Source organism: Anabrus simplex, chromosome 3, assembly GCF_040414725.1.
Source record: "Anabrus simplex isolate iqAnaSimp1 chromosome 3, ASM4041472v1, whole genome shotgun sequence".
In the NCBI taxonomy this organism is placed as follows: domain Eukaryota; kingdom Metazoa; phylum Arthropoda; class Insecta; order Orthoptera; family Tettigoniidae; genus Anabrus; species Anabrus simplex.
Window position 1 is genome coordinate 272,179,250 of NC_090267.1, and position 26,953 is coordinate 272,206,202.

Here is a 26,953-nt window from a genome sequence, read left to right on the forward strand (position 1 = left end):
ACGACCACTCTAATTCTAGGAATGATGACAACACATGGTCATATTTTCTTAAACTGCATGCATATCTCACATATGCATTTTGAGCATGCTGCAGCCTTAGGGACAATTCTGATCTAACATAATTGAAAACAGCATAACAGTAATCAAAAGGTGGCATTTCAAGAGCTTCAGTTAATTTCTTTTTAAGTTTTATTGGAAAGATATATTTATAAAAAATGTAGAACTGTGAAAACTTTGGGCAGATATATATGACAAGAAGACCAACGCATACATTTATCCATGATAACACCGAGATTCTTCACTTGTGATTCAAAAGGAATTGGAACGTCTTGAAGGCCTACTCTGGGTATTGGACGTTTACTCATAGTTGTCATTTGATTTTGATGGCCAAGAAGGATTACTGGTGACTTTGTAGGGTGTATTTTCAGGCCATGAGCAGTAAACCAGTCACTAACTCCCTGTAAGTCTGTGCTTAATAAGTTGATATTTTCGTGAAGGTCTCGTACTGTGGGGTGTATGTATAGTTGAAGGTTGTCAGCGTACATATGGTATTTGCAATTTGTTTTACGTTGCACTGACACAGATAGGACATATGGCGATGAACGGATAGGAAAGGCCTAGGAGTGGGAAGGAAGCGGCCGTGGCCTTAATTAAGGTACAGCCCCAGCATTTGCCTGGGGTGAAAATGGAACCACCGAAAACCATCTTCAGGGCTGCCGACAATGGGGCTCAAACCCACAGATCTATGAAAGTAACAAAATTGCTCTAGCCCATACCAGAAGACATAGTGCACTGTAAACACTAGGTCCTGCCAGCAAAGGCATGATGAATGTAGGCAAGGATGCAAATATGTCGCTACCGCACCCATGGTTGAGCGTTTTCATGAGTTTGTCCACGACAAACGGAGGTTTACAATCAGTGAACTTTCTACAGCAATCCCAGACATTTCAAGGTCTCCTCTGTACACAATTGTGACTCAACACTTTGTTCATGTTGGGTCCCAAGAATGTTGACTGACGATCAAAAATCTCAGCAAATGGTGTCAGCAGTAATGTTTCTCACACGTTACCACAGTGAAAGGGGAAGAGTTTTTAAAGTCTATCATTACTGGTGATGAAACTTGAGTCCTGTGTGACACTCCAGAAACCGAAGAACAGTCTAAGCAGCGGATTTTCCCTTTTCCTCCAAACAAGCCGAAAAAGTTTAAACTGATACTGAACAACAGGCAATCGATGGCTACCATTTTTTTGGGACTATAAAGGTATCTTGTTGGTGGACTTTGTGGAGCAGGGGACAACAGTAGCAGGGGAAGTTTATTGTGAAACCTTACTCACCTCCGCAAAGTGATTCAAAACAAACAAGAGGCATGCTTTCGTCCAGCGTGGTTTTGGTTTTAACCGCACTGTGCCAAAATGATGGAAGACCTTCTCAAACAATTCAAGTGGGAAGTTTGCAACCATCCACTTTATAGTCCAGACCTCACACTTAGTGATTTTCACCTCTTTCGAGAATTGAAGACATAGGTTGGTGGACAACGCTTCGCCATCAACTTCAGGAGGCTGTCCTGACGCATTTTACCTCAATGAGAGCAGATTTCTTTGCAGAAGGCATAGAAGGGGTGGTGTCATGATACGACAAATGCCTAAATCGTTTTGGCGATTACCGGTATGTAGAAAAATAAATATGAAAACAAAATAAGTATGAAACTACTAAACTTATAGGATGCTAAAAGGTTTGTTTTATCACCTATTCAATACATATAAATTTTATAAATTAGGAATTTATTATTGATTCCACTTGAGACATGTTTCGCCCTTCATTGAGGGCATCATCAGTCAAATTATCACCTCAAGGTAAAAAATCAGGTACCTGGTTAGTAGTTGACATGCACAAATTAATACATACTATTAATACACATACAAAAATTAAGTATGGGAAATAGTTGTATAAAAGTGATGGTTGAACATACAGGTTTATAGATGAGAAGTCAGCACCAATGCGTAAAATTAAAATAGTAGAGTTCGGCAGTGGTGCTCTGGAGAACAGTTGACGCAATCATAGGAAAATATAAAGTTTAAAGATATTTACATTATACAATTAAGGGAGAAAAGGTGTAGTGTTCGGCGTCAATGTTTGTAACCAAAAAATAATGTCAAAGGTTGGTAACAATACAGTATTTACATTGTTCAATTGAACAGTTGAGATAAAGTTTTAAAAATATTTACAATATAACATTCAGCGTAAATGTTTGTAATAAAAAATAATGTCAATGGTTGGTAACTATATAGTAATTACATTATCTAATTGAACAGTTGAGATTTACAATTATATACATAATTACACAAGAGCAGCTTGGTACGCAAGTATAAAAAGTTCTAGTACCAAGTGCGTCCTGATGTTTTAGAGGTTGGAAGAAGGAATTAGCATTGACATTTCAGAAATATGTAGAGCGGTTTATTTTAGTTAAAATCACAGGGGGTAGGGAAATATTTCATAGCCAAATGAGGTTTTATAGGCATCAAGCTGAAAGTTGTCTGGTTGCAGCACCGAGATCGGTACGGAGACTGGTCAGTGTGGATGGAGATTCATGGGTATTCCGTGCGTTTGAATGGCAACAATGGTGACAGTTATTAGTGGGTAATTGCTAATTAGGAAAATGTTGCGGGTTGAAACTTTCGCTTATTCTTATAGTTGACTTCAGTAGCATCGAATGTGATGTGAAGACATCGGTGTGAGATGCCGGTGAGACAAATTGATATTGTTCCGTGGAATAAAGTATGGCGGACTTCGGGATGAAGTTATTGTTTTTTACTGGTCTGGTGAGATAGAATAGAGTTGCTTGTGTTGTGAACTGCGGTGGACTCTGCAGAGTCAGAGCGTTGTAGCTGGGGTGAGGCATCTTCTCATTCTGACTGCGAAGAGGAGCCGTAGTGGCACGCCATATTCGTGCCGATGTGCGCTGGGTTTCGGCGTGTTGTTGAAAGTTGTATTGTATGAAGTGGAAGTTATCTGTAATTGAGATGTTAATAGTATTAGTTGGTGTGTAAGAAAGGTTTATGGTAAGTAATGAAGAATGAATGTCATGTTACATACCTGATGTGTCGCTGAGAGGTAATTGTTGATGAGTATTGGTGGACTATGAAGGAGGCTCATGTGGGTGCTCATTGCGGAAAAAAAGAAAGTGGTGGCCAGTGTCCTCATGTGGGTGCTCATTGCGGGAAAAAAAGAAAAAAATTATAAATTTTCCGCAATGAGCACCCACATGAGGGACACTGGCCACCACTTCACCACAATAGAACAAGACTTAACAATCCTAAAGAAAGTCGAGAAAGGCAAACTAATGACTGAGTTTGAGAACCTATACTTCTATCTAGACCAACACTTCAACAAAGATAAAAACCTCAACGAGATAATAGATTTAAGAAACCCCCTTTATGAACAAATTCCCACCTTACTACAAAAAATAAATTTTCAAGGCAACAACTTGTCTAAAATCTTCGATACCACATTAACTAACTCACCCAGCACGTCGACAATTACCCCCCTACCCCCCACCTCCACCTTTCCGACCAATTCCCCCACACACAACGACAGCAAGCCCACACATCCTCCCACCCAAGCACCTCCCCCTCCACCACGACCCCACCGATACAACACGAGAAATAAGAACCACTCGACCTTCAAAAACACAACAACACCCAACACAAGCAAATAACATTCATCACATTAACAAAAAGGCATCAATACCATCCGCGTAACTTTCGAGTCCATATACCCCCCCCCCCTCTTTTTATAAACCAACACTACATCAACCTGCACTCCCAATACACAACAAGCTCGCCCCTCCACTCTACCTTCCTCCATTCTGACAGCTCACCTTTGCGCATGACTCCACCCATGCCCCTCCCCCCCAAAGCTCTCCACCCCTCCCGCCGCCATTGCTAACCGCATGTGCGTATTACCGACTGAGCCTCCTTCATAGTCCACCAATACTCATCAACAATTACCTCTCAGCGACACATCAGGTATGTAACATGACATTCATTCTTCATTACTTACCATAAACCTTTCTTACACACCAACTAATACTATTAACATCTCAATTACAGATAACTTCCACTTCATACAATACAACTTTCAACAACACGCCGAAACCCAGCGCACATCGGCACGAATATGGCGTGCCACTACGGCTCCTCTTCGCAGTCAGAATGAGAAGATGCCTCACCCCAGCTACAACGCTCTGACTCTGCAGAGTCCACCGCAGTTCACAACACAAGCAACTCTATTCTATCTCACCAGACCAGTAAAAAACAATAACTTCATCCCGAAGTCCGCCATACTTTATTCCACGGAACAATATCAATTTGTCTCACCGGCATCTCACACCGATGTCTTCACATCACATTCGATGCTACTGAAGTCAACTATAAGAATAAGCGAAAGTTTCAACCCGCAACATTTTCCTAATTAGCAATTACCCACTAATAACTGTCACCATTGTTGCCATTCAAACGCACGGAATACCCATGAATCTCCATCCACACTGACCAGTCTCCGTACCGATCACGAGGCGGTGTGGACAGGACGGCTGCGATCATGCGACATCTTGCGGTGAACTTTTTTTGCCTTCAGCTGCGTAGCGGGGCGTGTCTTAGAACCACCGCCGTCTCGATCCTCCTATACTGCCTGCTCTATGCGAGCCTTTTTGCGACTACGCTGCGACAAAATTTCTCCGCTAGATGGCAGACATAGACGCACAATGGTCTAAACTTATTCTAATGACGACAGCCTACAAAACACTATGCAGTATGGTCATATGTTCACTGAAGCTCGTAAATTACATCAGTAATATTAAATATCGGCAATATTACCTGCACGAAGTCGCAGTTGGCCTCTTCATGCACAATTTAAAGATTTTCCTGGACGAAGGCTTGGAGTGGTACCGTACTTTTTGTGTTCTTGCCAACGCAATATGAAATAATAGAGGTCTTACGAACTTGGCTAGGATAATATCTCTAACATTTTGCTGATGTTCTTTGACCTCACACTGTAACAAAACACATTCTGAAAGCTTTTTTTAAATATTTGTTTTAAGTCGCACCGATACAAATGGTTCTAATGGCGATGATGGGATAGGAAAGGTCTAGGAATGGGAAGGAAGCGGCCGTGGCCTTAATTAAGGTACAGCCCAGAATTTGCCTGGTGTGAAAATGGGAAACCACGGAAAACCAACTTCAGGGCTGCCGACCGTGGGGTTCGAACCCACTATCTCCCGGATGCAAGCTCACAGCCGCGCGCCTCTAACCGCACGGCCAACTCGTCCGGTATTCTGAAAGGGAACACGTCGCAAGTCCTCGTATTACGCTCATACGCTTGAAGGACTTCGACAATAGGGCATATCAGTTTAAACGAACTCCTGGAGATGCTTCACCAGAGCAACAAAACTAGGTTTTGGGTATCGAACTCCTCCTCTGTCCTGATGTATAATCAGTTCCATTTAGAGGTGTCGAAGCTCTAGGCAGTGAGATGTTGCTGACACAAATGTCACACTCCATCCTCTCTTCAAGAACACGAACCTAGTACCCGCAAGTTAGGATTTGATTTCCTGTTACTAGTTTGATTGGAATATTATCGTCTGGATATCTGAGGTTTTCTACCTAGGGGCTTTACGTCACACCGACACAGATAGGTCTTATGGCGACGATGGGACAGGAAAGGCCTAGAAGTTGGAAGGAAGCGGCCGTGGCCTTATTTAAGGTACAGCCCCAGCATTTGCCTGGTGTGAAAATGGGAAAACACGGAAAACCATTTTCAGGGCTGCCGATAGTGGGATTCGAATCTACTGTACTATCTCCCGGATGCAAGCTCACAGCCGCGCGCCTCTACACGCACGGCCAACTCGCCCGGTCTGAGGTTGTCCAAAATGTCTAAACATGAAGGCGTTTTGTGATTGTCCGTCACAATTTTTATCACAAGGAATCCACTATCCTCCACGGCTTTAATCACCTTCTGGAAAAAATCCGCAGCCTTTTTCCAGTCATTCGACCGGGCCAGGAATGGAATGAATGAAGCCCCATCTAGCAGGGAGGATAGGAATTGTGCCGGCTGGCGAAGCCTGTCGCACCCCTCCGGGGCAATGATTAATGAATGACAGATGAAATGAAATGATATTCGAGAGTGTTTCTAGAATTAAATATGACAGGGAAAATCGGAGTATCCGGAGAAAAACCTGTCCCCGCCTCCGGTTTGTCCAGCACAAATCTCACATGGAGTGACCGGGATTTGAACCACAGAACCCAGCGGTGAGAGGCCGGCGTCTTCCGCCTGAGCCGCGGAGGCTCCATCAAATTCTGAAATAAGGTGTAAAGGCACAGATGCGAGAGTAATCTGAGGATATCCAATTACTTCCTTCATTAGGTCCTTGCCTAGATAAAGCCGACAGCCGCTTTTCTCTCAATTCTCTTCTAGACGGTATTTCATGGAGTCGTATATTTTCTGGCTGCGAACAACCTTGCCGAGATTGGCAACATGGTATACAACAGTTGAATATTTCGGGGAAAGAATCTGAAGTTTCAGTTCTACGAAAAATATACCTTGCACGAACGGAAAGAAACAAGTACCAACACCTTAAAATCACTTTCGAAATATCTATAAAAATAACATAATTAATTCATTTCACAGTTCTATTCAAAATATATATCTTGTACGAACGAAAGTGACCAGACACGTTTACTCATTGTACAAAATAACTCAGGTTTTCACACACATTCATGCACCAATAATACTGTGCTACACCCACACTGACAGCGAAGATTGTGCGTCTACTGCTGCACTCTTACGGCGATTTGGAGAACTATTGGTAGTCGCGCCTTCCTGTGTTAAACTAGTGGCATAGAGCAGGCAGTATAAGAGGATCGAGACGGCGGTGCTTAGAACCAGGTGATCAAGTAAGTTGCCAACATGGCGCGGCGGTTGGCAGAGGTTCATGTTGTTTTTTGTATGTCCGTTGCTGCAAGATCATATATATTTTAACATTCAGTGAGTAATTTTGTTGACGAGAAAGTTACCTTTATATGTGTAACATTATTTCTTTATAAATGTGTGAATTTATGGTGTAGGTAAAATTTCGTTATCGTTCGAGCGGGATAAACATTTCAGAAGCGTGTGCAAGATTTGGTGCTTGAAAGGTATAGTAAATGTGATACATGTTTGTTGTTTCTGATGAGATATCTCTTAGCACTCGTGCACGATTATCTGTGCAATATGCTGTAAATTCCGATGAATTACTGTTTCAGATAATGCTGCAATGTAGCATGCCTCGTCACTGGCGTGAAAGGGTGCAAGTCCAATTACACCCCAGGAGAAGCGTCTGTTTCTTGAAAACGTATCGGCAATATCCGACCTGTGTCAAGCAAGAAACGTTCCCTGCGAGTCAAGGAACTTTATTCGAAGTGACATCAATAACTTACGACACATGACAATTTTGAATCAGCTGCAGCATTTCTAGCAGTGAGAAAGGCCGAGAAAGAGGAGCAGACGGAAGGAGACAAGCAAGAAGATCAAATCAAAATTCGAATCCATAAACAGGCCCTACGGTGCATTTGTGACATAAAGCATTTGCCATTACATCTAACACTTCCACGTTTCATGAACTAATGGCGTCAGCTAAGGACTGCATTCAGAAAAACATGATTAGAAAGAAGTGAACACAAGTTTCTTTATTTCATCTGTGGAGGAAAGCTTAGTGTTGTGAAGTACTGTGTAGTCTATTGAGTGTTGTGGTGGAAAAAAGTTTGCAGTTGTGTAATAATAAAGCGCAGTAATAATAATTAACAAATCAGTGTACTAAAGTACTACGTACATCAGTCTGGATAACCAAGTGTCATGCGTAGGCAAATGTAGGTAAGCTCTAAATAATACTTTACATTTCTGTATACTGTACCATTTCTTGTGTAGCAGTGGTCACGATTGGTGTTTTTAGGAAAAACATCAGAACGCCGTAAGCTTTGCCGGCTTCTAGTATCCCGCATGACACTACCATTGGTCTGGATAGGTTAGGGTAGGTTAGTGACAAAACAATTGGTTTGGATAGGTTAATGACAAAACCATTGGTTTGGATAGATTAGGGTAGGTTAGTGGCAAAACCATTGGTCTCGATATAGTTCTGTTACTTTTAGCAAATATGGCAGCCCTGTACTTGCACACAATGCGAGCTCTGTCAGAGATCATACGAAGCTTGTCGGCGAACATGAACACATCGCAAACATTGGCCAGTAAATAGGAACACAGCACATGGTCGCATTCAGCTGATGTACACAGTCTCGAATTTGGTAAAGCTTCCGTACCCGGTGTGCGAAAGTGAGGTTAGACATCCAACATGGCGTGACACGGGCGCCGTCACGCCGTCACGTAACATTCGGGAGGCTTGCCAACTTACGCATTCTTAGTGACAAGACCAGAGCTTGGCCTGGATTTTCAAAGATAGGTTAGAGCTGCTAAATTACATTTTTTTTTCTTGCTGTGCGGGCAGTATGCGCCGTGGCCATAGTTACGAGCCTCTCTAAGGGAGTAAGGGGGCCACTGTTCTCATGATAGAGCTTAGCCTGGATTTGCAAAGATAGGTTAGAGCTGCTAAATTACATTTTTTTTCTTGCCGTGCGGGCAGTATGCGCCACGGCCATAGTTAAGAGCCTCTCGAAGGGAGTGTGTTCTCATGACAGAGCTTGGTCTGGATTTGCAAAGATAGGTTACAGCGAGTTAGGAATTCATGGTTCTCTTACTTTTAGCAAATATAGCAGCCCTGTACTTGCACACGATGCGAGCTCTGACGGAGACATTAGAAAGCTTGTCCGGCGAATAGGAACTCTTCGCGAACATTAGCCGGCCAATAGGAACACAAGCACATGGTCGCTGTCATCTCATTTACACAGTCTGTTTTAATTCCTCTATATAAGTAACAATACTTTTTGGAGCGGGATGGTGGGTTTCTGGCAAGCATGAAGGAACCGGGTACGGAAGCGGCACCTCGAATTTCATTCTGCTATGTAAGTAAGAACACAGGGCCTTTTTTTTTGCTCGCTCAGCTAAAGTTCAGAACAGGTTACATTTTCCAGCGCACGCATCTAGGCGCGATTGCACTGTCATTTGTTTCTCTCTCGCGAAGGCAACCTCCTAGATAATAAGGCCTAACAACAGCGTAGTGACGTCACGCTACGGAGGCGATGGCAATGCAGAGAAACGCGGAACATAGTTAAACACAGACATGAATTTAATATTTTTTGCCAATGGAATAATTTATTTACTAACAAATAGCGTTTCAGATTTGAAGGATATTGAATTATACTGTCGTTATTACCGTATTTTAGTGACTCTGCCATTAAAGATAAACAGCAGACAGTTGTAAAACACGACAGTATTTTGCAATGTTAACTCACTTAGGCCGAATTCCTAACATCACAACAGAATGTTACAAACATATTTCAATTTAAATAGGTATTACGTGATCTTAAAAGAAAACTACCACGTATAATATTAGCATAGGCCTAACATCTAAGCTGATGTAGCATCACTGGCAGTATTTGCACATGAGCCTACAATGTTTCCTCTCTTGAAGTTCATGTATGGTTTAATGAGAATTTCACCTGCCATCGATGTTACTAATTTGTAATTCTGTTCGAAATCTTTATGTATTCCAGAAAGTATGTAAGTTTCTAACCTAATATTGGACTACCATTCGGACTGGAGCCTACTCTTTTAAAAGTATTGACATATTGTGGCAACATTAAATTGCTACTGTCTCATAAATTTGTAAAAATCGCACGGCGCAACAGCCCTGAAGGATTTGGCCTTGATCCTGCTCAGCCCGAAGTCCTGCAGATTACGAGGTGTCTTGGGTTCCGCATGACGAATCCTTTCAGCCGTTATTCTTGGCTTTCTAGACCTGGGCCGCTATCTCACCGTCAGATAGCTCGCAAATGTAAACACTCAGGCTGAGTGGACCTCAAACCAGCCCTCAGATCTAGGTAAAAATCCCTGACTTGGCCTGGAATCGAACCGGGGCCTCCGGGTAAGAGGCAGGTATTATATCCCCTCACCACGGGGTCGGCCATAAATTTGTAAACATGAGGAGATATCAGACAGAAGGTTGAACAAATAACAAGAAAATCATGCACATACTCCTTTATGAACTAAGAAATGTTTTAACTATGGCTATTAAATTAACTGTGGGGACATCATCCTCGGTGTCCAATTCACCAACTAGGACTAGAATTAACTTATTTATTGAATCTTTCTACACATTGTTACACTCATTCCTTGTGATGCAGCTATGATGTTTTGTAACTAAAGAATATACCGCATTTATATTAGTAATTTTGTCCACATATACATTAGAAATATTTTTACTTTAATAAAACCCGTTTAGAATAAAGGCCATGTCTTATAAGATGATTACATATGCCATGCAGTATGGTTGCCTTGATGTATCGACGTACAGAAAAATTACTTACGTTCCCTTCATCACAGTACAACAACCATCAGGTAACAACGTGTTTATTGTACTTTTCAGCTTTGTTGAAATTCTGTGTATGAGATATGTACTATCTTCAATGGCTCTGTTTATTGCTCCTTTCTATTCTACATTTTTGCCTGGTTCTTTTAACTACTCCTCTTCCAAGACCATGATAGTCAGAGACAGCAGTGGCTTATGTCTTTTCCAACTGCCCATCATATTTATAGTCACATTCTGGCAGGATCAGTACCAGTTACTTCCCATAAAATATCACCGACTTTGAAATGTCTGTGGCATACCTGTAAAATAATGTATCACCGTGAGCGAAATTCGTGCATTTACAGAGTGAATCGGCCTACACCAGCAGCTCCTGTAGGTGGCATGTTTTAATGCGTATAATAATAATAATAATAATAATAATAATAATAATAATAATAATAATAATAATAATAATAATAATAATAATAATAATAATAATAATAATAATAATAATAATAATAATAATAATAATAATAATAATAATAATAATAATACCGTTGAAATAGTGTATCCCATGATTGTGATCTAACATAACCTTATATCATTAAAGAGTAAATATGCCTACATATCACCAGCTGTTGCGTGTAGTTAAATACGTCAAAGGCCTATACTCATTATGATTGTGTGAGAATGTAATAATAATAGTTACTCACCATTGAGTTATTAGTAAATCTGTAGTCTTGTCTTGGAATTGCACGTAAACATATCTGCCGCATAACCTCGTCTTTCGTAAACTTAATGCATGCACTTCGTTATCACTGTCGGAATTCTCCTTAAAGTTGAGTACGCAACACATCAGTACCATTACGTACAACGGTATTAACAATTGGCACCATTAAACGAATTAAAACTCTTCTAATTTCAGCGTTACATGGCCAAACTCATTGCTGTGTTATTACTGAAAAGGTTCAAGCTTGCCTCCCGATTTTGACGTCACAGTATATTCCCAGAACAGTTGTGAGGCCTTATATATCTAGGAGGTGTTGGCGAAGGGCTTGATCGTGCGGTGGACAGAGCTGCCAACTGTTCATATAAAGAACTAGTCCTAGCGCAGCGGCGCTACTTTTGAATTTACGAATCTCGTGACAAAGCCATTGGTCTGGATGAAGCAAAGGGGGTCTGGGGGTCTGCAGGTTAGAAGCCGCGAAGCAGCCTTAGGCCTCTAGTATCCCGCGTGACAAAGCCATTGGTCTGGATTGGTTAGACCATTGGTCAGTGACAAAGCCATTGGTCTGGACTGGTTAGACCATTGGTCAGTGACAAAGCCATTGGTCTGGACTGGTTAGACCATTGGTCAGTGACAAAGCTATTGGTCTGGATTGGTTAGACCATTGGTCTGGATCAAGCAAAGGGGGTCTGGGGATGTAAGCCCCTAGGTTAGAAGCCACGAAGCGGCCCTAGGCCTCTAGTATCTCGCGTGACACCTTCATTGGTCTGGGCAGTTGCGTATTTCTTGTGCGTGGGTTGGTAACGGAATTCATTTTCTTCATTGCTACGAGTGACATCATATACCATTGTGATCGAAATGCTGGAACGTAGTTAGGCGATGGACTATGGTGCGTGATAAGTTGTATTAGGTTATAAAAGCAAAATTACTTTTTGGGGACCACATATGGGTTCTTAACTGTCGCAGTGAACACATCTCTCCTCTACAAGGTATTCCACTTAAGATTTCCAACATATTACTGTACATCCTTATCATGCTATAAAAGTATGTAACTCTTACTGAATTTCTACCATCATCATTGATGCCCCACTCCAATCGCCCGGGTGTGATTAACAAGTCTCCTCCACTCCTTTCTGACCTTCCATTTTTACTGCTCCATTACTTCCGCTACATCCAATCCAGCTTCTCTAATGTCCTTCCAAATCTGATCCTACCACCTTCTTCTCGGTCTTCCAACTGGTCTCTTTCCCTCAACTTCTCTTTCCAATTCCCTTCTCGCTACCCGTTCCTTTTTCATTCTTTTTACATGTCCGAAACATCTCAGTCTTGCTTTCTGTATGTTCTGTACTAACGGTTGTATAATATCGAAAACTAAGTCCGAATATTCGCTGCTGCGCATGCGGAACTAATTTCTTTATTTAACATTTAACTGTGGACAAGAAAAATCATTGTGACGTCAAAGGTATGTCACACCACCCCCTGTACCCAGGCCATGTAGTACACCTGCAAGAATATGACGTAAGGGCCGCAAACTCTTCCTCGTGGAAGGAAGGGGGCGTAACACCTGCGGTGGTTATACACATATGCGTGGCTCGTAATGGATTATTGAAAAAATACATAACCATGGTGAATAAAAACTGTGAAATTTTTAAGTACAAATGAAATCATGTGATTTAATTTTTCATCACTAAACAGTTAAGTATTAGTGTTAGGGGTTGAAGGCAATCGCCAAGTGGTTATGTTTCTTAGGTTGGTACTTCTTATGTGCATGTGTAGATCGAAGATGGACGAGCGGTTACTTGCAACAATTGCCACGTGGTCGTGATAGTTGTGCCAGTACTGTCAATTTGAATTAGCATATTTAATTAATGGCACTTATATGCACACTGTATGGTATTATGTAATTAAGGAATGATTCGTATATTCAAGGTGGATTTATGTACGTTTTAGGCGTTTAATTGCATATCAAAGTGAGATGAAAGTAATCTCGATTGCTTTCAAATTAATGCTGACCTGCTTTGTAGACGATGTCAGCAGTACGTGCAATGGATACCTAAGTAACCTTCTGTGAGTACCATTTGAATACACTACTTTTGCTCAAGCTGTATCAAAGCGATGTCTGATGTTTTCTTCCTTTGTTTTTAATTTCCAGTATTTAATGGTTCGTTGTAATTTTTATGGTGAATTTATATCATCAGCACGCATCATGTGATAAGTGATAGTTTTCTGCTGTAACTCATGGTGTGCATAGTTTGTGCTTTTATGTAAATTTAAATGTCAGATGTTGACTCATGATGTCATAGTTTCATCATGGCCACCGTGGCAAGACAGTCTTAGTGCTTGAAAAATATTTGCATTTAATAATTACTTAGAAATTTTTTTTTTTTTTTTTTTTTGGGACATGGCAGAATTCGCCATTTAGGTTTAAAAATTCTGAAACCGGAATTGGAGATAGTCGGCTTATCTACCAGACCCGAGCGAAGTTTTGGGTGCTACAGGCAGTTAAGTGGCAATAACTACCAATATATCATTCTTGTAGTTCATTGAGAGTGAGAGGAAACTCAGGTTTAAGTCTGTAGAGCTGTTAGCAGGCAAGAATGGAAATGTTTCATTAACAACACCATGCTGTGATGAATCATAGAGCTCTGTGGATGTTACACTATTCGATTCACTTTTGAAATCAGAATTTTCAATACCATGCATACCTGAAGAAGTACTTCCAATTTTAAGTTACATTGCAGGGTATGTAGTCAGGCATGAAGTACGACAAAATTATGAATTATGTGTTTCTTGGCTGTGAAGAAAGAAAACTGTGGATGTTGAAACACCATCTGAGTTCAAATTAATTGAGGCATTAGATAGAGGTATGCTTATGTTACCCTCATAACTGTCTCTAATTATTGCAATTTGTGTTGCATGGTTTGTAATGCAGATCATAGTTGACAATTATATGGGCAATTTTTTAGCTTGCATGAATCAGATGGTACTTCTGAAGAAATTGACTTCACAGATACTGACCAACTATCTGAAAGATTGCAATACTAGAATGGTAACAGATTCTGAAGAATCTTCTTTGTGGTCCTGCAAAGTGCCATAAAACTTGTAAATATTAGTAACCGTGGTTGTAAAATAATGTTGAATAATTTTTTTTAAAAAAAGATGTAATGCTGACAGAAAACTTTTAAGATATTTAAAACCAGTTAATGTGGGGGTGGCAATCCTAAATAAATGTACTTTTATTTTCAAATTTTATATGACCCTGGCCCAATTTTATATGGAATGGCCGTGTTTGAACTTAGATTGTAAATAAATATATGTACAGCAAATACCATTGTTTTATTTCAATTATTTTCAGAGTTAAGGAGTTGGGAAGTAAATTCAGTGTCTTAATATTTTTTGGTTCATATTGTCATGAAATTAAAATATGAGTTTCATAACTAATCTTCTAATATATTTCAAACTTGCTGAGTATGATTTGGGTTCTCAACTCTGCTTTGTTTCCTTTCTTTTGGCACACCTTTCTCCTGCATTATTAATGTTTTTCAAAAATGATTGTTCACAGTAATTATTTTCCATTTTCAAAAACAATCATTTATTAGGCCTACCTTCTCCAAACGTCCCACTCCTCTCTCAGGGACATCATCTGTAGTGCACTCAACTTAAATGCACAAATATAGCAGAAGAATATTATTTCACGTTGTGAGCATTCCTTCAGTAGAACCGAAGAGAGAAATAGGACAATGGAAAACTAGGGTAAGTTGGTAAGTTTTTTATGCAGTAACAAGGGAGTGTACTGTATGAAATGATTTTAATTAAGTAATCTAATTAGTATATTACTAAAAAAATATTTCCTATCACAAAGAATTGCATTGATTATTCCATTAAAATAAAAATGTCTAGAGATACCTTTCAGTCCTCAAATTAAGCTGTTTATTTCCCCTGCACTTTTCACGATTCCTTTTTTTTTCAGTCGCTTGCAGTTTGTAATGTTGCTGGTCGTGTAAGATGCAGAGATTATTGTCACAGTGTATGAATACTTATAAAATAAATAAAAATGGTAGGTTATTCATATGACCAGATGCAAGGATCATTTGTATAAGCGCAGTTGTTCGGCAAAGATTGGATGGGTCATGTGACTTCGCTCGTTCATGTGCACGCCCGGGCCTGTCTTTCTTGTTGGCCTTGGCCATCATGAATTCTAAAGCTGAAGACGTCACACAAATATACCCAGACTCGAAAACATCGGAATTAGCCGGCAAAGGTTAAAATTCTTGACCTGGCGTGAATCGAACCTTGGACTCTTTGGATCAAGGCCAGCACGCTAACAATTTTGACTGGACATTCACTGAAATCAGCCCAATGTATAGAAACATGTAAATTTAAACTAGATGTATAGTAGCCTATTTAATAACATTCATTGAAATACAGTAATCACACTGCAGAAAAATACCCTCTGGAGGTGGGGGGCAGAATAACACTCATGGTATCTCGTGCCTGTCGTAAGAGGCCGCTAAAAGGGGCGCCAGCCCCAGTGGTTTTTAAGTTGGGAGTGGGTTGGCGACCATGGGCCTCTTAGCCGAATCCTGACATTGCTTCCATTCACTTGTGCCAGGCTCCTCATTTTCGTCTATTGTATCTGACTTCCCTTCGTCAACTCTTGTTCCTTTCCAACCCCGATGGTATTAGGTTGTGAGGAGTAGGAAATCTTACATTTTCACACCCTTCGTGGCCCTTGTCTTTCTTTGGCCGATACCTTCATTTTTCGAAGTGTAGGTCCCCTTCCATTTTGTGCTAATAGAGGGTAGTTGCCCAGTTGTTCTTCCTTGTAAAACAATAATCACAACCACCACCTATGCAGAGAAATGTCAATGTAAGCTATCTGTGCAGTATTTAATGTAAGCTGTCCCAAAAGAAGCAAGATAGTAAATATGACAAATGATACAAATAAACTGCGTTTAAGTGATAAACTTCCTATCTTTCAGCCATTAGGAAACCAATGATACCCCTTTATAAGAAATCTGAGAACGATACTTCAGAAGATAAGAATAGGTACAACAACGTAAAACAAATATACAGGAGGGAAATTAAATTGGCAAAAGTTATGACCCATGAAAACCATATTAGAAACGCTAAAAGTGTAAAGCTGCTTGGGAAATTATAAATAAGGAAATAGACAGCAATGTAAGAAAGGAACCAGTTCCCATTGCACCAGATTTTTTAAATTACAAGTTGCTTTATGTCGCACTGACACAGATAGGTCTTATGGCAACGATGGGACAGGGAAGGGCTAGGAGTGGGAAGGAATAGGCTGTGACCTTAAGTAAGGTACAGCCCCAGTACTTGCCTGTTGTGAAAATAGGAAACCACTAAAAACCATCCAACAATGGGGTTCGAACCCACTACCGCCTGAATGCTGGATACTGACCGTACTTAAGTGACTGCAGTTGGTCAAACCAGATGTCCTTAATCATTTTTTGTGAACTCAGTATGAAATTGCCAATCCTGGTAATCATTCTATAGAGCGACAAGACTCAACCTACAACTATGCCTACAGTCAGACTGATGAGGTCATTTAACTGACAAATCAAAGTTCACATGGGAAGAAGTGACAATGCATGATATTAAAAAAATAGTTACAGAACTTAGTTATTCCAAAACAGAAGATTATTATGGTGTGTCCAACTCCCTTTTCAAATAAATTGATTTAATAGTGCTATTATAATAATTCCGTGTGGCTATTTCTAGCCGAGTGCAGCCCTTGTATGGCAGACCACCCGATCAGGTTGGGCGGCATCTGCCATGTGTAGGTAACTGTGTGTTATTGTGATGGAGGATAGTGTTGTGTGTGAGTTGCAGGGAGTAGTCCAAAGGTCAGTGTATGTTTCTTCTATATATTGTACCTTGATGAGATAGGCTCTATCTTTCATGATTTGATTTTGATACGAGATATACAGATATAAAGGAATATTAAATGAATACAGTGTCAGTTTTGTGTGGACGGGAGAATTTCGACATAAGCTAGACATATCGCGACTGTCCGTCGCCACACAGTAAGCTTGCCATTAGGAGGAGAATGTTTCTTGGCCAGAAGCTAAGAGGATTAAATCTAGAGCTCACAACAACAGAATAATGACTTCGAGGAAGTGAAAGAGTATATATTTCGGACCAAGAACGAGCAGATGTATCACCAATACCGAGAATGTGACGTGCCAGTTTTTCCACGCCCGAGGCATTTGGTGTTGTCAACGTTACAAGGAAGAGATTTCAAACTAACCAAAGCGGTGTTGACCAATGAGAAAATTTATCATAGGCCCGCAGATAAACCAACATAAGAAAAACTCAGAGTGAACTCCAGTTAGCTTCTCCGAGAACAATAATTAAATTATTCCAACCACATAATTGAATAGAGGGGATTTTTGTGATATCGTTCCCATGTTGATTAATTGTAATCGTAATAAATTAAAGTAATGAATTCGTGGAAATGACCCACGCTATCTCGCCATTGGTCGAGATGAGCACGCCATCAGGGACGCGAGGTAGCGCGCGAAAGGTGGAGGACAGAAATTAAGTGATATTTCCATGATCACCGAACGATAGGAGTTCAGAATACGACACATGAATGTGTATCGCCAGTGTATTAAGTAGGATAAAGCAAGAGATCCAAATCCGCCTGCATATGCCGATTTAGGATAACCAACCCCCCTCTCCAGGAGTTGACCGCGGATGACCCCGGCGGGAAACCGTATCGTCCATAAAAGTCCAGAAGCGGACCTCACATCACTCAGTTCTTACCAGTCACCAGTCGTTATCGGTCACCAGTCGTGTCAGTCGTATGAAGTAGTTGAGACTCTGACACGTTGACTCTGTAAGTCAATACCTTGGGACGCATTCGAAGTCAGTTAAAGCTGAAAGTGCGTGAATTATTAGGAGAATGAATACGAACAGTGAAATTATCCATAGTACCGAGTGTAACTAATCAGTGCAACTGTATGTGGAATTTAATAAATGTCATGTGATTGAATAATAAATAATTAACGGAACGCCGATAGTACCTTTGGAAGGAAGTGTGCGGAGCCTGAAGTAAACACCTCAAGATAGACGGTGAATAACTATCCCAGCAGGGAATTATAGGGGCTAGGCGATTATCAAGACGGCTTAGAAATAAACCAGGAAGTGCCGGTTGAAGACGCGATACGCGCCGGTTCAAATGAAAACATTTCGTCGTAATGTGCCACGACGTGTGTTTCGGGCGTATATGAAGATTCTATTGTGCGAGTGTCAGGGGTCTAGGAGCACCTATAAGTTTTTTTTGTTATTAGTATTCCTGTGTAAAATAGTGTAATAAGGTATTAATCATGGGTAGTCACCCAGAAGTGTTTTATTGTGTTAAATTTGTATTGTGCGACATGATGGACGAGTAGATCACCATGGGGCCGTAAGGCCTATATCTCATCTGCTACGAGACAATGGAATTCTACATAGGAATGAGTACACAATTTTGATATCTGGGGGATGTTATCGCGACTAAACGGGGTTCAGTGTAAATTAATTATGGTTACTTAACATGGTCCGCCTCCCGAGTCCATGATTTTATTTTTTTGTTAGACGGACGAACTAATGTATATTAACGTAATAATGGGTTAGATTAATTAATTTGAGTATTTGTTTGTTGTATATAATGTAAATATGGGATATATTTCTTTCAATTAATGCATGCTGTTCGTAATACTTTGACTTAAGTTCATTTCAAGTGTTAAATTCTTTTTTTGTGCTAACCCATTTATTTGAATTTCATTCACTGCGGTGATCATTTGTATTTTAATTAGGAATAATTTCTATTAGACAGCCAGATTATGAAAGAGCCAGAGTATGTAAGATTTGTGTTGCGTACGGAAGGTCATTAAAATACTAATAATAATAATGTTTGTGAGTTGACAAAGGAAAGTAAATTAATAATAATATTTGTGCGTTTGCGAGTTAAAGTATAATAATAATAATGACAGTGCTTCGTGAGTTAGCCAGTGCAAATATAATAATCAATGTGGAGATGACATGTAGCGTTAAAGACTTTCATTCGCGTAATCAGTTTGATTTTACGTAAATTTTTGATTTTACGTTTTTGGACTTTATTTTAACCATTAAAAATTTGTTTAAAAGCGATAAAGGCACGTGAATTAGAATGGTCAAGATATGTTAAAAGCCCAGAATGATTTGAGCCCATATTTAGAGTTGGAAGTCATGAGGGACGAATATCCGGCGTGAAATAAATTGAGCCGTATTGTTTGTAATGCTGAAATAGATGAATCTCAAGGCCTAAGATGATATAAAATACAGATGCCGGTGTTATTAGTGGTAGAATCCACGCACCGAGGATTATTTTATGAATTAAATGTTTGAAGAGTTCCGATGAAAGGAAATGGACTTCAAATTTGAAGGAATAGTTTAGCAATCGCCGGCATTGGAGGTATTTGCCCAGCCGCGATGTGCCATAGGTTGTGAGATGTGTCTTGGGAGGACAGGTGTCCCCATATAAAATTAACGGCAGTACGAAAGTGAAGGTACGGACCCGAATACCGTGTTGTCCCGACCGATATAAAGCAGATCTTAGTGGTTCATAACGGGATTTAACATATGTGACTAAATTCTAAAGAGTGGAAATTAAAATATCATCTTTCCATTTTTAATAATAATAATAACAATAATCATACTCCAAGTGAATCTTGTCTTAAATCAAGTGCTTAGTGCCAAGATAAATCGGAATCGTAAAAGGGGTTATGCGTTAAACATATTAAGAGTGAACTACCGTGTAACAGGCGAAATTAATTTTTTTAAAATTAATAATAAATATTTTAAAAAAACTAAGTTACTTTTTTTTTGAAGAATTTCCTTTTTTTATATTTTGGACATAATAATGATGTTGGGAGTTGAAATGGAAAATTTGAGATTTTTAACTAATAATAATAATAAATAAATAAATAAAATATTTGAAGAAGGAGAAGAAGAATAACCAATGAAGCTACTTTTTTTTAATTTTAATTTTTGATGAAAATAATAAGAGCGAGAAGTTGAAGTATTATAGCGAGGGTGATTACGGGTTACGATAATCACGATTTCCACTATTAATAATAATAATAATAATAATAATAATAATAATAATAATAATAATAATAATAATGAAAAGTTGAAGGAGCAGAAGATAAAGAACTTGCAATAGTAATTTGAGAATAATAAGTATGATGAAAGGAAATTAAGATATTTAATGGGCGATGATTCATTGTTACGAATATAATAATAATAATAATAATAATAATAATAATAATAATAATAATAATAATAATAATAATAAAAAAATTATTTTATGAGGAAGCTGATCATTATATTGCGCGGATAAATTAGAAGGAAGAACGACCCTTCGTTTGAAACGTCGGCAAGGGTTGGCATATAATCATCCCGGATGACAAATGATAATAATCAAAAATAGGATTATAATTGAAATTAATGATAATAATAAAATTAATTGATGGTAGTCAAAGAATATGATAATGATCAGATAAAGAATGGTAATGATATTATTTAATAATCATAGGAGGATATGATAGGGACAGTCATCCTGTGTCGAACTGCTCCGAACCAGATGTTGGGTTTTCACGGGGAGATTGTTAGCGGTAGATACGTAAATAACCCACGGACGGCACATGTTTTCATGGTCAGAGCATAGTAATGAACCTTTCCGTACGTCTTGTCGTATTGACAAGTGTAAATATTGAAATAGGCTTTGAGTTAATGAACTCTACCTGGTGTGTTTGTGAATCTGGAAATAATAGGCTAGAGTTTGTCCGTATTATAAATTCCCGTTTTCTTCGAGGCGATAACATTTTCCAAGGTGGGTGTCCGGCTCACCAGAATGTACATACCGGAAGTGTCTCATGTCCAAACGGAACGAGGAGACGACAGTAAAAAGTTACTGTCGTGCCTTCGTCTCCGAAAGAAGATCTCCAGCGGTGAAACGTCCAATCATACGGATGTGAATTCGATCCCCAGTAACCAATTGGGGCGAATTCACCAGATGTTTTACACTACCAGAGTAGTGAGGTAAAATCCAAGTATTATGTCATTTATTTTTCAGGATGAATGTGTCCCAATGTAAAATTGTAATCATGTGTAGTATGCAAAATAAGCGAATAAATTGCTCATCATTGCAATTTCAATAGGAAACAGTTTCCATATCTTTTCATTGTAGTTAGTCCAGTATGCCCATGGAATTTAAGTTGTCACTTCCCAGTCCTATTGTGGAGTCAAAATTTTGTATCCATGAATGAGTCGTCCCCCGTAACCTAAACTTGTCATGCCCCGTTCATCCCTGTGTTCATTTGATGCGCCGATATATATATTTTTTGATTTTCTTTATATAATTTCTTTATCGTTTTCGAACTGATCACCCCTGAGATAAATGCTAGTCTGGGACTCAGGAGGTGAGCGGGTGCATAATGGCGCCCAACGTAAAAGGGCCTATTGCATCATGTTTGTGCAACGGGTGACTTTATATTTTTTTACGCAAAAAAACTTTTTGTTGTATTAGCGACGATATCATTAGCGACCAGCTCAGTGCCCGATTTCATTATAGATAGGCCCAGTTGTTTAACTTAAATGTAAACCCAATCGGGATATTTAATTAAAATTTGACCGCATCACGGTTAAGTTAAGTAGTGGTTTTAGATATGTCAAGTAGTAATTCATGTTAAAGTAAGGTTAGTTTCGAACGGGGCTAGACTTGATAATTATACAAGAGTAATTTATTGCTATAAAGGCTCATTAAATTAATAATTCCCTATTCTATAAAGTTAAAATTTATTGTGATTTAGTGAGACTCCACATAAATGTAACTATCCATGGGCAGGAATTTTATATAGGCAAAATTTATTAGGAATACTGTATTTGGTAAAAATGTGACTGAGAACCAAATTCAAGTATTAATAAAAAGATAAGGGAACTGTGTAAGTTAAATTTAAATTATTTCAAGACAGGTGACTTCAAGTTTTCCATCGTTGTATTATCGATTGTTGTTGTTGTTATTGTCATGGTCTTGAGTGACTAATGATATGAATTTCAGGCATTATAAGCACGTGATGGCAATTAATATGCAAATTTGAATTACGTTATATAAATTATTCGCTATGTGAAAGCGAAAAATATTGTTTTGGTTTTGAATTTGGAAAATTAAAATTCTAGAAAATATTAACGAGGATATAACCGTATGATAGGGCCTAGACCCAACATTGTCGTAATCGTGTGCGATAGGATGAGAGGCTGATCGGCCCTCTTTTCTCATTTATATAATGTCAGACGAAGGTGGGGAGCGTCCCCAAGGTGAACAGTTAGAAGGACAGGGAGAGGTGAAAGCTCTCACTTTGGAAGACTTAATGCGAGTTATGGTTCTAAATAAACAAGAACTCACGGAACTGACATCGATAGTTCATGCCGATAGTGTTTCTACTAAACAGGAACTGACATCTATAGTTCAGGCCGCGAGTGTTTCACTAGAGCATAAAATTGAGGCTAATAGACAGGAACTGACGGAACAAATAAATGCCGCTAATATTTTGTTAGAAATTAATGTGGACAAGGTGCAGGCCGCATGTGAAATTAATAAAATGAAACTCACAGAACAAATAGCTGAGGTTCATGCCGCCAGTATATCACCAGGACAGGAATTACGGGACCGAATGACCCAAGTCCAAGAGGCATGTCATTTCGCTAAGGACGAATTGAAAGGGCATATCGACTCTTGTATTATTAGTGTCAATGAAAAGGTTGACCGATTCAGGGATGAGGCGTTACTAGAGCGTAACGAAATTAAGGAGAAATTAAAGGCCAGTATTCAGGAGATTTCAGCTCAGAGGTTGGTCGACCGCGAAGATTTAAAGGCGCACATCGAAGAGGTGAGGGGTGAATGTCGCAAGGAAAACGATATCATCCGAAGCCACGTGGAAAGTAAAGGTGCACATACTGCAAATACTTTGGACAGGCATGAAAAGGGAATCGATAAGTTACGAGGTGAAACTGTTCGTACCCTAGTACTAGTAGCCGGTCTCAGAAATGAAATTCAGGATATAAAGACGAATTCGGAAGATCGTAGCCGTAGACTCACACAGTGTGAGGAGGCAAATATAGCATTGTTCAGAAAGACTGATGGGTTAGCGGAACAAAGCCAGACGATCGCTGACACAGAGGTCAGAATAGTGGAACAATTTAAGGTCCACACGGGGCAGAATTCAGTGTCCAAGCAAATGTCCGACAGTAATACCGAAAGGCTGGATGAGATTAGAAAGGATCTGGAACAGGTCAAGGCCAGGTTAGAACAGCCAGGGTCACTTCAGGACTTCCATCTCCAGTACCGAGAGTTCGAGACCCCAGACAATCAGGGCTTTCATAAAAAGGAAGGCATGTCACAAGCCGATACGACCGGACTTAAGTTTGAAGTAGGAGACGGATCGTCATCATCATCAAATGCTCTTCCGACATCTGTGGTCCACGTCATCAAAATGTCAGACGACAAACCACCTAGATACGACGCTCGAGGTCATATAACCCCTAAAGGCTTCATCCGCGAGATCACTAACTATATTAGTGAAAATAAAATTCCGGCGGAGCGGCAATTACGAACTGTAGAGAAGTTTTTGGACGGAGCACCTGCAATGTGGTTCAGGGCCTTCTTATACACATTCGAGGATTTCATGGGATTCTGACAGGCGTTTTTGCAAAAATTCTGGAGTATCCAAGAACAGCAAGATCTTAGGTTGGAGTTGTATTCTAGACGTTATTCAACATCATCCCCAACTAAATATTCAGAGTATTTCGTATCCCAATTTCATAAGATGCGGGAATTAGACAATCCGGTCAGTGAGACAGAACTCATTAGCGCTATCGGGAAGCAGTTACCATTTGAGGTCCAGCGGATGATGATTGCGTCGAATATTCAGACTGCAGTACAAGCGGAAGCTCTGTTACGTCAATTAGATCAGACCACGTATCACTCTAACCAGAGGCAACCCAGGCCTAGAGAGCAACAGATAAATAACGTCGAGAGGCAGACGGAAACTAGAACCATCAGTACTAGAAGTCAAGGAACGAGTACCGATCCAGAAGCCAAGAGGATGTATGATCCAGGATGGAGACCCCGACAATGGAATCACGGAGGAGGATTTGCGGAAGGCAACTAGCAAACGAAGCATGTCAAATTCCATGACGAAAGGGGATACCGTGGATATCGGAATGGAAGGAGCGAAACTCAGCCGTACCACCGAAGAAATCAGAATAACCGAAGGCCTTACACGGAGGAATACCGTAGAAATCGGGAGGATCGACACCCAGAAACCCAGCAGTACCTCGATGAGCTGAAGAAGCGGAAATGGAAGGAGGCAATCCAAAATCATGACGGAAAGGATGACAAGCCATGTAGTGTTTGGGACCGAGACGATGGGAAACCATACATAGAGGCGACGATACAAACAGACCAAGCAATATTTAGAAGACAAATGGAAGAAGGAGGCAAATGGTGGTCGCAACGGTGAAAGGAACGCGCCACTGTCACATTCTCAATATAGTAGCCAGCTAAATCCAAACGGCCCTAGATTCGAGGACGAACGACAACTCGGAGCTAGGAGGAAAACGACAGAGTTTCAATAAAACAGAGGATGACCAAGAAGAAGATGAGGACGAAGGAGAGGATGATGAAGAAGAAGATGGAAGAGAAGAAGAAGTCCAACTGATCCATAGGCAAATAGAAGCAAGACCATGCCCAGAATGCGGAGAGATCGACAGTGATGTCCAAGATTTTGTTAACAGGATCCACCTGATTCAACGAGAGAATGAAGAATTGAGACTCAATAACCAGAATCTGCGGGACGAGATCAGTCACCATCGAAAAGGAACGAAAGCAGTAATCAAATCATGAAAGTATGATGCGGATATATAAAAAAATCTAATGATTATCACAAGATTTTTTTTTACCGAGCAACAGGAAAATCTACCCTGATGAGATAGGCTCTATCTTTCATGATTTGATTTTGATACGAGAAATACAGATATAAAGGAATATTAAATAAATACAGTGTCAGTTTTGTGTGGACGGGAGAATTTCGACATAAGCTAGACATATCGCGACTGTCCGTCGCCACACAGTAAGATGCCATTAGGAGGAGAATGTTTCTTGGCCAGAAGCTAAGAGGATTAAATCTAGAGCTCACAACAACAGAATAATGACTTCGAGGAAGTGAAAGAGTGTATATTTCGGACCAAGGGCGAGCAGATGTATCACCAATACCGAGAATGTGACGTGCCAGTTTTTCCACGCCCGAGGCATTTGGTGTTGTCAACGTTACAAGGAAGAGATTTCAAACTAACCAAAGCGGTGTTGACCAATGAGAAAATTTATCATAGGCCCGCAGATAAACCAACATAAGAAAAACTCAGAGTGAACTCCAGTTAGCTTCTCCGAGAACAATAATTAAATTATTCCAACCACATAATTGAATAGAGGGGATTTTTGTGATATCGTTCCCATGTTGATTAATTGTAATCGTAATAAATTAAAGTAATGAATTCGTGGAAATGACCCACGCTATCTCGCCATTGGTCGAGATGAGCACGCCATCAGGGACGCCGAGTTAGCGCGCGAAAGGTGGAGGACAGAAATTAAGTGATATTTCCATGATCACCGAACGATAGGAGTTCAGAATACGACACATGAATGTGTATCGCCAGTGTATTAAGTAGGATAAAGCAAGAGATCCAAATCCGCCTGCATATGCCGATTTAGGATAACCAACCCCCCTCTCCAGGAGTTGACCGCGGATGACCCCGGCGGGAAACCGTATCGTCCATAAAAGTCCAGAAGCGGACCTCACATCACTCAGTTCTTACCAGTCACCAGTCGTTATCGGTCACCAGTCGTGTCAGTCGTATGAAGTAGTTGAGACTCTGACACGTTGACTCTGTAAGTCAGTACCTTGGGACGCATTCGAAGTCAGTTAAAGCTGAAAGTGCGTGAATTATTAGGAGAATGAATACGAACAGTGAAATTATCCATAGTACCGAGTGTAACTAATCAGTGCAACTGTATGTGGAATTTAATAAATGTCATGTGATTGAATAATAAATAATTAACGGAACGCCGATAGTACCTTTGGAAGGAAGTGTGCGGAGCCTGAAGTAAACACCTCAAGATAGACGGTGAATAACTATCCCAGCAGGGAATTATAGGGGCTAGGCGATTATCAAGACGGCTTAGAAATAAACCAGGAAGTGCCGGTTGAAGACGCGATACGCGCCGGTTCAAATGAAAACATTTCGTCGTAATGTGCCACGACGTGTGTTTCGGGCGTATATGAAGATTATATTGTGCGAGTGTCAGGGGTCTAGGAGCACCTATAAGTTTTTTTTTGTTATTAGTATTCCTGTGTAAAATAGTGTAATAAGGTATTAATCATGGGTAGTCACCCAGAAGTGTTTTATTGTGTTAAATTTGTATTGTGCGACATGATGGACGAGTAGATCACCATGGGGCCGTAAGGCCTATATCTCATCTGCTACGAGACAATGGAATTCTACATAGGAATGAGTACACAATTTTGATATCTGGGGGATGTTATCGCGACTAAACGGGGTTCAGTGTAAATTAATTATGGTTACTTAACATAGTCCGCCTCCCGAGTCCATGATTTTATTTTTTGTTA